General features: G+C 43.9%; 1 protein-coding gene across 5 annotated transcripts in view; it reads right to left on the reverse strand.

Annotated features, from left to right (window-relative positions):
- The window catches only part of PLCXD1 (phosphatidylinositol specific phospholipase C X domain containing 1), a 35,631-nt gene that overhangs the window by 17,927 nt on the left and 1,623 nt on the right, over positions 1–16,081 (reverse strand). For 2 of the 5 annotated variants that reach the window (XM_015277706.4, XM_015277705.4), the window contains exon 1: positions 252–313. The exons of 1 other annotated variant lie outside the window; for it this stretch is intronic. The gene's annotated coding sequence lies outside the window, so the exon portion shown is untranslated. Of the gene's footprint in view, positions 1–204; positions 314–16,081 lie in introns of those variants that run through there. 2 more of the 5 variants (XM_040699044.2, NM_001128637.2) reach the window with 2 other exon arrangements.

Raw genomic sequence — 16,081 nt, forward strand, 5'->3', positions numbered from 1 at the left:
AATGTCGGATGACATAATTAAAGTATTGGCTGCAGCCTAAGCGGGAGCAAACCGACATCCCGGTAATTACACGAGAGATTTTAATGTGAATTACACTGACTGCAACGACGAGGACCGAATTCTCAGGTGGAAAGGAGGAAAACAAAACCAAAAAAAACACCGCACGGCGTTACAGCACCCTCTGCTTGCACCCTGCCATCTCACCGCGAGCGTCCAGACTCCCCCTCCTTCTCCGCTCCCGCCTTACCCACCCGGAGCAGCCGCCTCGCCTCCATCCCAGCTCCTCGGGGCACCCGGACAGGAGCCGAAGGGGAAGAGACCCGACCCCGCCCCGCCCGGCTCCGGCCAGCCGGTTTGGGAAGGCTCCAGGGCGGGAGGAGCCAGCCCGAACACCGGTGGGACGCTCAGCGGGCTGAGGGCGTATTGCTGCAGGAGGGAAGAAGCGCCTGGGGACAGCCTTTAGCCGTCCTGCAGCTGCGCTGGAAACCTACCAGCTCCTAAATAGCTCGAATGTGCATTAGTAGTACGTTAACTGCGTGCTTTGTCCATCAGGCAAAAGAACGAGTAAAGAGAACAAACTCTTTCTCTACTGTAGGACAGCTTTCTTGATGAGTCACCAGCAGCAGAACCGGGATCGGGGCCCCCGCTCTATGATTGTATCATGACCAGGGCAAAGGAAAACTCAGGCTGCTGCTGTGCTGGGCCTCTTAATGCAAGGATATCTTTTCCAGGTGTTTCTTTTCTACCATCTCATTTTGGTGGAGCAAACCTTGCAGTGGCAACAGCAGCCAGACTGGGTTAATGTTTCAGATGAGCAAGCCAAACCCTCGGTGAGTCCCAGGGCAGCACGGCTGCTAAGGCTTCATAACGGTGTCACAGCTCATACTGCTGCCCATCCATAAGTCTTTTCTGCAGATACAGAATAGACCTGTGACAGGTCGTAAAGCTAAGCACAAAAAGAACACCAAGAGGGATGAAGTAGAGGAAAGAGAGAGTAATAAAGATACCGCTTAAAGGTCGGGAGGATTTGCCCCAGTATGATAGAAAGTGGCTGACAACCGTCACAGGACAACGGTTGTCATGCTGTTCGTGAGTGAAAATAAATGGGAATGTATTTCAAATAGGAAAAGTTAAGAGAAAAAAAAAATCAAACTTTAATCCTTAGTTTAGTTAGAAAGTTACGACTGTGAAGGCATGACAAGAGAGTAATCAGGTGGCCTCTGGATGCTATCATGATGGAAGAATGTAAAGCGCTTGTGAAGCAAACCTGGGTGAAGTTGTCAGGATTGTCTGGGAAAATATGGCTATGGAGAGGGAAATTTAAAAGCTATTTTTGTGTTGATTCGATGCAAACAACAAAAAACAAAAAAAAAAAGAACCGTGGAACTGAAATCACGAAAGATTTTATTCTGCAAGCATAAAAACAAGACTCCAAGTTGTAATGATATGAAGTATCTGTTGATTCATGTGGAAAGAACTCTTGCAGGTCTCACCTCAATGGGAAGAGCCCTCCCTAACCCATACCCTTTCAAGTCTGAGTTTGGTTCTCAGTTTTTCTTAAGTTGCTCTGGAATTACTGGAGATGTCAGCACAGTGACTCCTGTTTTAGCCCCTAGACTACAAACTCGCTAGGGGGATTTAGGAAGCCACTAAAAGGAGGAATGATAGGAAATTAATCAGCAAGCAATTAAGCCCTGAATAAGCACACCTCCCAAGGAAGGGTCAAGGCAAGGATAACCTTCAGCAATATTTGCAGATGCAACGACAAGCAGATTTCAAGATGAAGAACGTGGGGGAGGTGAAAGCCCAGGATTTCTCACCACAGTTGCAAAATAAGCGTCTGCATTTAGAAGTCTGATAGTGGAGTTCAAAAATACAGGGCAAAGAACTTCTTACCCAGGAGCTTTTGAAGCGTTCAAAAATGAAAAGGTTTAAAGCTGGTAGCATTTGAGAGAGTCAGAAACAGGCAGATACACAGGCTTCAGCACTGTATCTTGACAAAAACACAGGTCTGATTTGTAGCTGTGGATCAGAGTGAAACATCTCTGGTTTGTTAGTCAGAGTGACATGAGACAGAGAAGCTTAAGCTGGACTTTGTACATTTCATCAGACCTGGCTGCCCAAAATACACTGCACCCAACCTGCGAGAAATCAGTCAGTGTTTCAGATGACTTTCAAGTTTGGTAGATTTTTTTAAATGTTTTCAACATTTGGGATATTGCATGAGACTTTTTTTCTTCCCTCCCTGTCTTTTTTTTTAATTATTAATATTTTTAGCCATTACACATCGCCTTTCCCCTATGCTATAACGTGCAGAAATGTGACCAAGCATTTCAACAGCTTTATCTGAATTCCCAACATTTGAGGTGTTTGTTTGTTCTGCGGACATTCGCAACACCCCAGCAATGTGTGTTTGTTCCTGTTCTAACTCACTGATAAATCCTCTAATCCCTCACCCAGTTTCTGGCCTTGGGAACAAACAGGTAGCTTAATATTTCAGAGAGGAGGCTGTGTATCTAATAGCAGCAGTTGCAATGACTCCTGAGAGCAGAGAAAACAGTAAGAAGGTGGCCTGCAAGAACAGCAAGGCCTACAACAGCGAGGCCTACAATAACAGCAAAGCTTGCCAGAACAGTGGGGCCTATAACAGCAGCACTCTGGGCAGTCAAAAGGCCTGGGAAGGCCTTCAGCACTACAGTCACCCAACAGCTCTGGGCTCTAGGGTAAAACTCGAGCCAGGCCTGCCCAGAGTTGGTTTCTGGTTGTCTGTTCTTGTTTCTGGGGTTTTTGTTCCTGTGTTGACCCTGAGCCTGCCGTACTGTGTCACATAGTCATAGTCATAGTGCTTCAGCTACAGAGAATTAGAGAATCGGGGGTAAATCTTCAGGAAAAAGGATTAAGATGGTCAGGTTAGTTCAGGTTGCCTCATCTTCTACTTCCTGGTTGTGCGAAAATTGCGCTAGTCACTTTGTGACACCAAGTTGGCAAGAATCCTGCAGCTGAAGTTAGCTCTGCTGGACAGGGAAAGATGAAATGGCAGAGGAATCATGAGGTTCTTGTTGTCTTTCAAATAGGTAATTGGCTTTGTCTGTTGGACCACTGGATCAGGAGACCACAGAAGACCAACTAGCATGTGAAGGCACAGGAAAGGTGCTCATGATATCATAGAAGGAGAGGTTGGAGGAGAGGATAAGCAAATCTCTCTCATCAGACTCAGAGGCTAAGATAGGAGCAAGAAGAGAACCAGGCATTCTTGCTAAATGTATTCCCTTCATGGTGAGAACCCATCTACCTAGAGACTAGGAGGATATAAAAAAAAATTTCATTCCTGTCTGCTAAAAAGGATTCCCAGTTACAAGTCCTCTCTTTTCTAGGCTTTGTTTCCTAGTCCTTTTCCTGGATTATCCTTCAAAATTATGTGGACACAGCCAACTCCTGGGCTGTGGCAACTATTTTCTCACCGCACTCCCCATTCTACATGAATCCTTTTTTTTTTTTTTTCTTTTTTTTCTTTTTAATAGCTGAAAAGGGTCAGAAACAACCTATTCCTGTGACAGTCTGATCCTCATGCAGAAGATGAATCAGCAACTTAGAGCAACATCTTTCCTTCAGGAAGGCAGCTATCAGGGTGGCATGACGTGCAGCAGCCTGGGCAGGAAGGGAGCTGTGGCATTATTGTGTCCTGCCCATGTCTGTCCTGTGTGTAGCTCGTAATCTGGTGTCAGTCATTGGGGAGAAGGAGGAAGGACTCCTCTAGCTAAAATCCATCACTATGGCGACATTGAGTGAGTAAGTCTTATGTGCTCCAACAATCTTGATCGATATCCCACCTTTTTCCTGTGATCAGCTGTGAAAACCAGGCATCTGCATCCTAAGGGATACATTTCCATTACCTTTGATACTGGGTAAAGGCTGAAGCTAAGGGTGTCTGGATCTTTAAGGCAACCAGACCTTAACTGCTGTGGATTTCACGCAGGTTAAGCCTTGATGGCTTTGGTCTCATAATGGATCTTTGGAGAATAACTGTAAATACCATCTGAAAGTTTGTTTCTGTTCCTCACCCCCACCCCCTTAATGTCGTGCATTACTGATTTGCATTGCCAGCAATTGTAACCACAGCCTGTTCTGGAGTAAGATCTTTCAGTCATGACGTGACTTCCCTACCAACAGGATAATAAAGGTCAGACAAACTGGGTGCTCTGTGCAAAAGCAGCCCTCCTCCATGCCCTGCAAGGTCACATCTGTTGCATTTATGTAGGTAGACTTGGTGCTCATGTTTGGTCTCAGCATGCATATCATACGTATGTAGCCATATAGTCAAAAGCATACAAGGATGGACAGCTAAGGCAGTACACGCATGATCTGTAGTGACCCGCAGTAGAGGTTCATTCTCCAACAGAACATTGCTTTGCAAACAGTACAAGTCATTTGAGGCAGAGGCTAGAGGTGCAGGGCTACTGGTAGCTGAGCTCAGGATGCAAGGCTGGGTCAAACACTGCTAACAATAAAGGTTAAGATCTGCAACAGGTAAAGATGATGTATTAAGTGGTTCTAAAGGGGACAGGTGACCTAACAAAATACTTTGGCCTTTATTACATTTTTTTTTCTTTTATTACAGAGTAACAAAACACCACAGCGACCTCCTGTGCTACCACAGTGCAGCAATTTATAGTACAGATATGCATAAACTACTGAATATATATTACCATGTCTTCTTTTTCTGCCACCATGGCCTAAAAATAGCCACCTATTGGTGGATTGCTTTCCACAGGTACTTGCTGAAAGCTTGTATCAGGAATGCAGAGCTGAAAAATTGCACAAGATGCACGTGGGCTGCAGCAACAGGTACATCCCACTCTTGCACACTCTGGATAACAACTCTGCTTGAAGTGTATGTACAAACATTCTTGTTAGCACTTCCCACCCACAGGCCAAGTCTGTGGTATGTTTTATTTTGCCTGAGCTTATTCATCACTATCCAGATATACACTCAGTAACGGCTCACCTTTCCCAATCTTTCTAAGAATAATAAGTACCCTTCAAGTTGTTATATGGCATTCCTACTTAGGGGATGTTACTAGCACCACTGAGCACAGCATACAGAATGCAGTGTTGTCTTGCCACAAAAACAGATTTACCAAGCCCCAAAATACAACATCAACAAACCACCTCCTACTAAAGGCAGTGTCAAAAAGCCACCACCATGCACAGGGAGTTCAACATCTGCTCCAGCACTGGTGTTTGTGTTTAACAAAGGAGGAGGAGGTGATAGGAGAGCAGAGGAGCTGCTCTGGCCATGACCAAACCCTACCTGACAGTCATTTTTTTTTCAGTTGGACTCAAGGTGCACTAAAACTTTTCTAACTATCCATGCCCTGGTAGGACTTTGCACATCTCCCTATGAGGAAAAACATCCACTGTCTGTTATAAACAAATCGTGACCTACAGAAGTCTTTGCAATTGGCTTTTGCAAGGATTATGGTCTTTCTGCCAAGTTTTGCTGTATAAAGTTAATTTTTCTTACAGTTGTGTGTCTCCATAACTGTGCCACCTGCACTGATTGTGGCAATGGCAACTAAGCAATTTACAGTAATAAGGGACCATAACAAAGTGCATTTACAGGAGTGTATTAGTGCATTTATTGCAGTACACGTGTTAGAAGCTGCAAGGAACAAGGATATCTGTGGCAAGTTGAAATGCAAGTTTTTCCTGTTCTTTAGTTACACATGAAGAACATGATGGTGCACTTGCTGTATGCTACTCAACCTATTAACTCATTGTGACCGAATAGCTATGCTATAGGGATGAGAGAAGTTCATTCCATTTGTGGGTGAGGTCATAACCATCAGCTACAAATTCAAATTGCTATAAATACACTTGAAACATTTCCAGTCATGACATGGTCCTCAGATCCTCTTACAGGGACCCCTGGTGTGGACAAAACTTGGTGTCAGGCTACAGAGTTAGACCCTTATTTTCAGTCTCTCTCCCATACAGAAACAAAGCTCATGTAAAGTTCAAAAGAAATTATTTCCATAACCTGGTTACCAGCCCAGGAAAAGTTAACACAAAGCCAAACAGTTGGTGACAGAAAACAGAACTAGCTAACTATCTTAATTTATATAAATGTATATTTTATATATTTTATATTTATTTATTTATGAGGAAATAAGGTTTTTGAAATCACATTATCTTGTATCTCTCTTTCTTCTTATTTTTTTTACACCCAGTACATTTTAAATCAGAAGTTAAGTTCAACCTAAATTATTTGTGCAAAATAGACCTTGCTGGACTAACTTGAGGTTTAGATTAGGTATCCTTTTAGCAAGTGAGGTATATGCAGCCACAATGCCATCCAACTGTCTCTCCTCCTACCATATCTTCACTTTTATCCTAGCAAGTTCTGAAAACAAGCTAACTTCCCTCAAAAATCTTCGGAGAGCAAAGAGCATGCCTAGCATGCCATTCTTCTAGCTGAGATCAAATCAGCTCAACTTCTTTCTTGATTCTGCAAGAGGACTGTGAGCAGATCCTCTAATTTGGACAACCAGGAGAGAAGAACCTATAATCCAGGACAGGGGCAGCTGAAGGCACTGAAAGCTTTTCATCCAAGATGGAAAGCATGAGAAATTTTAAATACATTACTCACTGTGGCACTGTCAAATAGGCAGGCAAACAAGATGCCGCCATGCTGGAGTGAAACAAAGACGAGATCCAGCAGTCACAGAGAAAATAGATGGCTAAAAATGAAACATGGCTCTGCTGACTCCACATCCCCATTTTCCAATCAAGCGGACTGCTGGAAAGGGAACATGCTGCTTGAAAGTACATAACGAGGTCATTACTTAGAGCTATGCCATTACAGCAGGGCTAAACAAAAGGGGAAACAATGTTCATAAAAGGACGAAGATTGTTCTGAGAACATATCCATAAGCCATCAAAAATACATAAAACTTACTCACTCTGCAGTCCTGAACTTCCTCATGCTTAAAATTGAAGTGAACATAAAATCCCCAAAGTTATTTCAGGCTTGCAGCAGTTAGCACAAGACTGAGAAGTGCAGTTCCCTTTTCTCCTGCAGGCTCTTTCAAGTCCTTTTGTTCATACAGATAGAGCTTAGGACCATGAGGTTCTGCAAGAAATGTAGGATATGGCTGGATGAGCGCATGTGTGCAGTGGTCTGTGGTCCTTTTCATTGCTCTGCTTACCACAGTGTGATGCCTCAGAGAGCTGAGATCAGTGATACACTTATGTCAATATGCTTGTGTGCAACAGAACTGCAAACGTGCAGCTTACTTTTCCTAAAATGCTGCCTGTAGACTCTGTTTAGCACCTACTTTTGCCCTGATAGGTCAGGATGTTCTTCCCTTGGATCCTCTCATCTAGGCTTTCTACGGGTGCTTTCAAAGAGCCAACTAACAGTGGTGCAAACAGACAGAACGAGCTGATATCTTAACAGCATGCATTAGGGGAACCACCCCAACAGCAGAAGTCCCCAGCTTGTGTAAGGCCTTGGCATGATAATCACGGCTAAGTAGAAGTGTTTACACAATCTCCAGATAGTGTTTAATCCAACACTTAGGGCAAAATGTCAGGCTATTGTCTTGCTAACGTGTAGAGTGATGTAGAAGGCTATAAAATTTCTTACATGAGCTTTCTCAATTCAGGCTAAGAACAGCACAAAGAAAAACGTGACTCAGAAATTCTGAGAGAGCAGCAGCCTCAGCCTGCACTTCTAGCAGCACAGGAATAGGCATGTCACTGCGTACTGCTGCCCTTCTTGTCTCATTTCAGCAGGTTTACTTCCAAACAAAAGCTAACAATTCTGCTCACTTTGTGAGAAATCTGGAGAGTAGCTTGTATCTTACTGCCCTCTTCTTTAATACATATCTCCAAGGGCTAGCCCATGGGCAGCAGCCATGGCTTCTCTTTGAAATGCATGCAAACTGACAGAATTCCAAATAAAGAATGGATTTTTTTTTTCCCCCACAGTTACTCAGTAGCCCCGGTGGTCTCTGGAGTAGTTCCTTAAAGACACACAATGCCTCTTCAAGTTGTGTGTACAGGTGCCCCCAGGGAATTGAGAGAAATTCACATAGCTCCTAAGCAGAAAATCCCCAAGTACTTAGTCCTTGCATGGGCAGATGTCAAAGGAAGGCTCCTCATAGATCATCCAAGTTCACATCTTAACGTCCTACTGTTACCTCTCCCTGCACACACACCCTTCATTTTCCAGAGGGTATTATGTTATTATATGTTAGGTGGAAATTCTTTATTCACAGGGCGGTGAGGCGCTGGCACAGCTGCCCAGAGAAGCTGTGGTGCCCCATCCCTGGAGGTGTTCAAGGCCAGGTTGGATGGGGCCCTGGGCAGCCTGAGCTGGTGGGGGGCAGCCCTGCCCATGGCTCGGGGTTAGAGCTCAATGACCTTTAAGGTCCCTTACAACCTAATGTGATTCTAATGCTTACGGCCCCTGCTCCCCCAGCAGGCTGTTTCCAGAGGAAGGAAGCCTGTGCTGTAAAAGAGATATTCAGTCAAATTTGCTTTAGGGTGTTGCAGAGAAAATTTTTGAAAGTATCGAGTTCAGCATTTGGGCGAGATTTGGTAAGAAAGGGCAACGCCAACAGAGGTCAGTGTATCACTGTAACTTGGTCACTCTTAATTTTAGCCACTAAAAATAGCTCACCTTGTAGATCATGACTTTTTTAAACAGGGGAAGGGGTTCAAAAGATACCTACAAGTAACATCTTTTAAGAGGAACTGTCCTAGTTACTAGCTCTTTGTAAGAACACTAGTTGAAGTACAAACAAAAGATCACCCTATTTTAGCAGATAAGAATGAATTTCAGCAAATATAGCACCTTTAGACATTTATTCCTCCTCCACTCTTTCCACTACACACAAAATTCTAAAGCAAACGCTGAAAACAAATGAGAATGTTATAAAATTGCCATTTGTAGTTTCAATTACAAGAAAGGTCACCAACATGGCAGGAAATGCACCTTATGAACTACTGTTTGCCTTAGGACGCTGTTGTTGCATCAACAAGGAACTGTGCAGAGATGTATAAAGAAATGTATAAAGCCATTTGTTAAAGTAAACAGAAAGTTTACTTGCTGCTCTGTTGAGAAATCCCTAGGGACGTGTAGAAAATAGCAACACTTTCTCAGAGGCCTGCCTCTTAATGAAAATCAAGAGCAAATTCCAGGGGAACTGACCTCAAAACAGCCCCTGGCAGCTTCATGCCCGCAGGCTGAGCAGAGCTCACCTACGCTGAACATGTGATGAGGACGTGCTCAGGTGACTCCCACTCACCCTTGTGCAAATGGCTGCAAGCAGAGCTCCTTGGCATTCAGAGTGCATGGGAGGAGGCTGGAGCAACTGCAGCAGCAAAGAAAGATTCCATCATTCCTCCTCTGGCTTATTATCATCTTTCCTGGGCAGGAATCTTTGCATTCCTTTCTCTCAGCAGTTACTCTCACAGGTTCCCCATTCCCAAAACCTACTGTAGTCCTCATGTTGCCAAAACCCAAGCTGGACCAGGAACCAACAAATGGGGCTCTGCTGGGGCTATCCAAATCTGCTAATGATTTCTTAAGCAGTCCTGTTTGTGCCTCAGTTACCCAAGAGCTGAGATTACAGCAGTGATCACTCTCCAGCTCTTCTAGGCAGAATGGTTTCTGTGCATTTGTAACAAGCACGATATCAGCTTTCCTTGGAGTCCTTTACACTTAGCCTAGTACAAGCAGTGTAATGAACATCATGTGCTTCAGGGAGGGTCAATTATCACTGGAAAAGAAGCTCATATCAGATAAGGGAAAATAAACTGAGCCATGGCAGGCTCCACTATTCATTGACAGAGGGGACTCCTGTGCTGACCTACACAAATCTCTTGATTAGGGAAAACCTTCAAGCACTGAGGATGTAGAACAGAACTTTGTCACCACTCGGCCCCACTGCCTACTGAGAAGCCATCACTCATTGCTGTCCCAGCTATCATTTTTACCTGTTGGCCAATGCCACCTACATCTGTGAGAGCGGCCCAGGTCACCAAAACATTAAGGTGAGATTCACCTCATCCGGCTTCACAGATAAATACCTGCAGCATAGATGACTCCTGATGTCTGCACTTATCCAGCTAAGACTCCTTTTGCAATCAAAGGTAGTAAATAATTAAAAGGTGTAATCCTCTAGTCTTAACAAGATACCTAAACTCAGTCTGCTGAGTTACACCCTGGAGCTGCCTGTATCTCTCCTCATCAGAGTGAGGAATTTGTTGAATTCAAAGCAATAACCTTTTATCAAAGACCACAAACAAACAGGTTGGAGAGGAGGAGGGAGCCGTGGCCCAGTTGTAGGTCTGGCAGAGAGGAGAAGAGCACATAACTGTGTGTAATCATCCCAGGAGCACAGCCTACAAGATAGTGAAGGAATCCCACACTGGAAGACACAATTCCAGACCTCAAATTTCTCCAAGCCAGCAAAAACACAACTGTCCTCAAGCCAAGACAGTACAGGCAAGTTTGTCCATAGCATTCTGTTTTTTGGGAGGAAATTTATGCTGAGTCACTCTAAAAACAAACAAACACTGTCTCTAAAATCCCCTACTATCATCTCAAGTTAATCTGCATGTTTTTCTACTCGTTTTCTCCATAGTAATATGCCAAATCATCTGCAGCTTTCATCCTTGGTTTGTATTTCCTAGAAGAAAGTAAGCACTTGCTTCAACCTTTCTGCAAGTGCACTGAAAAGAAATTTTATGCCAGATTTCTGATGTTTGTGTCAGTACTAGCTGTTCCAACTTGCCATCACATAAGCAGGCCCAAGCAGATTCAAAGAAGTGTGTGCAAGTTCTGGTGCAGCAGAGGGTAGAAGAGGGCTGAAGAAGGATCCAGGTGCACATGTGATGCATGACACAAGGCAGGACTGGCCAAAGTTAGTCAGCCATTTCCCCGCCACACAGCATCCAACAAGGTAGTCAGAAAACAGCTCAAAACCCACCCATAGGCCTTATACTTGTGGAAGAGCAGGAGGAGGAAGGTTAAAGTGCAGATTTTCTACCAGGAGCTGATAGCACCTGTAATGCAGGAAGATTCTGGGTTCTGTGTACACCCTCATTACCTTAGACAAAATCTTAATACTCTCCTATCAGAGAACATTTCCCAAGATGCCCAGCATCCCAAAACTAAAACCAGTCCAGCACCTGGACAAAGACAAGCAAGGCCTCCCCTATCTGCTCCAGTCCAACCTCATATTCCTTGGCTTACCTGTAGCCTGCCCGTCACTGCTCTAAACTTCTAATGTGACCATGTCACCTCAACAGTGATAACAGGTGGAATTCCACACACTGCAATACCTCTTTCCACATTAAATACAGACAGGTTCACTGTGGACCAGCCTAACAGTTTGGGCCTGAGCTGTTTTAAGGAAGAGGAAATGTCCTTGCAAAAGCATTGGTTCAGATTTTTCCTCCACCGTCGTCTCCCTTCAGGTAGATGAAAGAGTCAGTAGGCAAGGCAGGCCAAAGTTCCATGTCTCTCCTTTGTAGGCTGTGTATTATCACCCTCTGCAATCTCAATCCACACTGACGCAGAGCGATAACAGCAAGGAGGTAGCAAAGATCCGTATTCAAAGATATGCTTGTAAGTCTGACACTTATGTGAATATGGAACACAGTAGGGTCAAGGTAAAATAAACAAGCTGTGCAAAGCCAATTTATTTCCCCAGGGCAACTGCCTCTTTGTTCTGTCAAGGACTTGTTTTCTTTCAGTAAGTAGCACTTAGTGAATTTATTTGAGGTCAGCTACTTTGTGTCCATCTCCTCTCTCATTAACAAAAAGACCATCTTTAGAGTTTCTCTTTGAAACAATGTTCATAATCTGAACAATAAACAGATAAACAAAGCTTGTTAGAAAAATTATTATGTTTTCTTACCCGCTTAAGAACCCAGATACTTCCATTCTGTGCAGAGACCTAGATACAACAGTAAAAGCTAGTGTAGCAAACCTATATTCTTATATTTGCCAGTTCCAGGCCTGTGGAAGTATGTGGATACAGCAGCAATGCCAGTACAGCTGTGATGCTTAACCAGCTTCATCCACATCCTACCCGAATATTTGGAAACCTCAATTTAGATGAAATAGGTTTTCACAAAGATATGTCTTTTCAGGCAGGCAAAATAGGCCAGTCAGACTATCCTGCAGAAGCTAGAAAACACAGGGACAAAATTTTTCCCAGGTGAGAGCATCCTATTAGTGGCCACTATCTTGTTGATAAGCTCCTTCATATTCTGCCTACAATACCTGTAGGGCAAAAGCCCAACCAGCAGGGTACCCCTGAAAAGGCAGCAGGCCTCTGCCATGCATTGCACCCGGTAGGGCTGATCCCCACCAATGCATCCACTTGGTCACCCAGAAGCCATCTCAGAGAGTATACTCACCAAGGGCTACAGGTACCATATTGTTCCCAAAATGCACAAAGGAAACAAACCTAGTCCCATACCTCCTTCCTTCATGCTTTGTGCTCAAGGAAGAGTTTCAGTTTGATTAAGAAGGCTGGAAGATAGCCCCACCATGATTTTCAGTAAACACATTTTTTTTTAGAAGCAAAATCATAAAACAATAATTTCTGAAATCTAAAAAGTGAAATAGCAGGTTTCTGAGAAACAGAAAGACATGCCTCTTCCATCATTTCTTCAGTTTGGGAAGCCTTGCTAAGCTGAGAGAGATCCCAATACTCTCCGACTACGGAGTTCAAGTGATGCACACAAGATTTCCCCTTGGAGATAGGGGAAGGAGTGACTAGAGATTTACTAACCAGTGAGCCTGGATTGCATACACAGGGAAGCAGTGGAAGAAAAATATGAGAGCAGTACGGATTTCTCATGGGCAAATTGTTTCAAAACAATCCACTTTCCTTTTCTGGCAGAGCTTAGTGGATAGGCAATTTTGTAAATAATTGGATTTTTTTTTTTTTAATTAAATGAAGTATCTGCATACATTTCCTACTTTTTAATTAAAAGTTAAGACACTTGACTATCCTCCAAACATCCTGCCTTCACATTCCTCTCCAGAGTGGGTAAACAGGAAATCTTGCATAATTCTCAATGTTCTCTATACCAGTTTGGCATAGGTATGGTGCCAGAAGGCATTTAACACCTTAGTTGATAAGAGTCCCCAGCTGCTTAATTACTACTGGAATTTTAAATAGGGAAAAAAACAACAGTAGTAGTTCAGCAAACATTAGAATGAGCTACAGGTTTTACTTCTCAATCACATTGGTTTTGTGCAGGTGTATGGACTCACCTACCTCAAAGACCAAGGTAGAAGTCAGAAAAGAAATGGGCTGAGAGCTTTTATCCTGAGTTACTGATTATCAGGTCAAATAGGAGAGCAAGAAAGCACTTGCTGATGACCCAGATCAGTCATCTAGAACAAGCATTGAAAAAGTACCTAGCACAGGTTTTACAGTACACTCCAGATAACCACACTGAAATAACGTACTCCAGAAAACCCTGTTCAATGACCAAATATATTCAGTAGTTCTTAGCAGACAAAGCTCCATTCATGGCACTGAGCCGTGTGGTGCAATTGATACACCAGAAGGAAGAGATGCCATCCAGAGAGACCTGGACAGACTTGAAAAGTAGACCCATGAGAACCTAATAAGGTTCAACGAGGCCAAGTGCAAGGTATTGCATTTGGGTCAGTGCCATCTCAGATATGAGTACAGACTGGGAGCACTCACTGAGAGCAGCCCTGTAGAGAAGGACTTTCGTCCTGGTGAATGTAAAGCTGGACGTGAGCCAGCAGTGTGTGCTTGCAGACCAGAAGGGCAGCTGTATCCTGGGCTGCAACAAGAGTGATGGTCAGCAGGGAGAGGGAAGAGACTGGGGATTGCCCCCCTCATGAGGCCCCATCTTCAGCACTGTGTCCAGGCCTGGGGCAAGAAAGACCTGGAGCTTTTGGAGCAAGTCAAGGGAAGGGCCATGAAGATGACCAGAGGGCCTGTCTTCATAGGACCTCTCCTATGAAGACAGACCAAGGGAGCTGGGCTTGTTCAGGCAGCAGAAGAGAAAGTTGCAAGGAGACCTCACTGTGGCCTTCTAGTACTTCAAGGGGAACTTATAAACAGCAGGGAGACCAACTTCTTACATAGGCAGATAGGGATAGGACAAGGGGGAATGGCTTTAAACAAAAAGAAGGGAAGTTCAGGTTAGATGATAGGAATAAATTCTTTACTCAAAGGGCGGTGAGGTGCTGGCACAGCTGCCCAGAGAAGCTGTGGTGCCCCTTGCCTGGAAGCATTTAAGGCCAGGTTGGATGGGGCCCTGGGCAGCTTGAGCTGGTGGGGAGCAGCCCTGCCCAGGGCAGGGGGTTGGAACTGGATGACTAATATCTCTCCCAACCTAAGCTATTCTAATGATTCTATGCTCCTCTGATCCCAAATTTATTTCCTGACTGTGGCCCAGTTCATTTGAAAGGGTCAAATATACCACTTACCTCCCCCATGTCACATCCCCCTTCAGATTGGATAGACCTTGTCCTGGGACCTGGAGTTTGATCTACCTTCTGCCTGATTACAGCCTTCTACCAGATCTGCTTGTCAGCAGGCCCCCAGCCTGACACATAAGTGAGCAGTGCACTTTACATGTTCTGAATGGAAGAAATCAACCCAGCTTGGTTCATTCAAAAGTGCTAGGAGGGATGCTGGCTCTGGAGAAGCCAGCCAAATTTAGGGGTGATCTGCATACCACTGTGTGGAAACTGACATTCCCAAACAGCTAATTGTTGTTTCCCTGCTGTTCCATGCATAGGTTATTTGGGGGATTCTCCTACCAAGCTATCAGCTGATTTCTCCCAGCTCATACTGCAGTGTCTGAGAGCTAACTCAAGGCTTTGAGTAACAATGATGGAAGAGCCAAACATTTGAGAAAAAGACACAGAACATCTGGTTGAGTAAACAATGAGTATTACTGACCACTTTGTAACATTGCTGAGTGTCAGCATTAAGGACCTGAAACTGCATCATGTGCTATCTTTCCAGGCAGTATGCAGATACCAAATGCAATGCAAAAGCTGTATCTCACTGTCTGTCTATAGATTTTAAGTATTCTCACACAATGAAAGTAAATATTTCCCTAGAAAGTAATTACAGATACATAAACAAAAGACAGATTAAATTGCACTGATTCAGTGAAAAGTTGTTGCATGTGTACTATGCTTTTCCTAAAAACAGCTTCTGGAGCTCTTCCTGAGATCGAGCAGATTCCCACACAGCTGTATCCTTCAATGGGACAAAGCCTAATTTCCCAGCTGGGATCAAGTAGGTTACAATGAATCCAGCATAGTGTTAGGTTCTCAGTTAAATTACCTCTAAAATGAATCTTGATTTGTGCTTTCTGTACCTCTGTGGTATTATCAGCTCCTGCTCACAGGATAATGAACTACAGGCCATAGAGTTATAGGAGAAAAAGACAGTTTTGTCAGGGCCCAGGTCTGTACAAGCCCAAGAAACACTGAGAGCCCCCTTTTATCTCTCCACAACACTCTGTTTTCACACAGGCAGCTTTTTGCAAAGTACACTTCACTTGCTGACATGCAAAGTACTGCTTCCGTCCTGCCTGTAGCTCTTGTAGTAGAAGCAGTAAGAGGAGGTGAGCAGCTTCACTTCCATTACTCACTGTCTCAGACTGGGCAGGTTTTGGACAGGACCTGGCTCCCTGCAGGCATGCCTTTGGGTAAAACCCATATTCAGGAGTTCCTTCAACCAAGTCAATACAGGTCTCGAAATTCTTGTCCCTTGGCAGATGCTGTTGGAGTTGGAATGAAGAGCAGTATCAAAAACCAAAACAATCTTACCTGAATAATATTGAACAATTGGGAAGAGTTCACAATATGATCCCCAAATTACTGATGCCTCCTTTCCCTAACTCTCATTCTCAAGCAAAATCAATAAATATACAAAAAATATTCCAAAATCTCCCTCTCTGCAGACTCAGTTTTAAATTTTGAATGTACATTTCTTAAAAATACACCTCCTTGAAATCATGATGGCCTATGTTGTGGTTAAGATCTACTACA

Source organism: Gallus gallus, chromosome 1, assembly GCF_016699485.2.
Source record: "Gallus gallus isolate bGalGal1 chromosome 1, bGalGal1.mat.broiler.GRCg7b, whole genome shotgun sequence".
NCBI classification, from domain to species: Eukaryota; Metazoa; Chordata; class Aves; order Galliformes; family Phasianidae; genus Gallus; species Gallus gallus.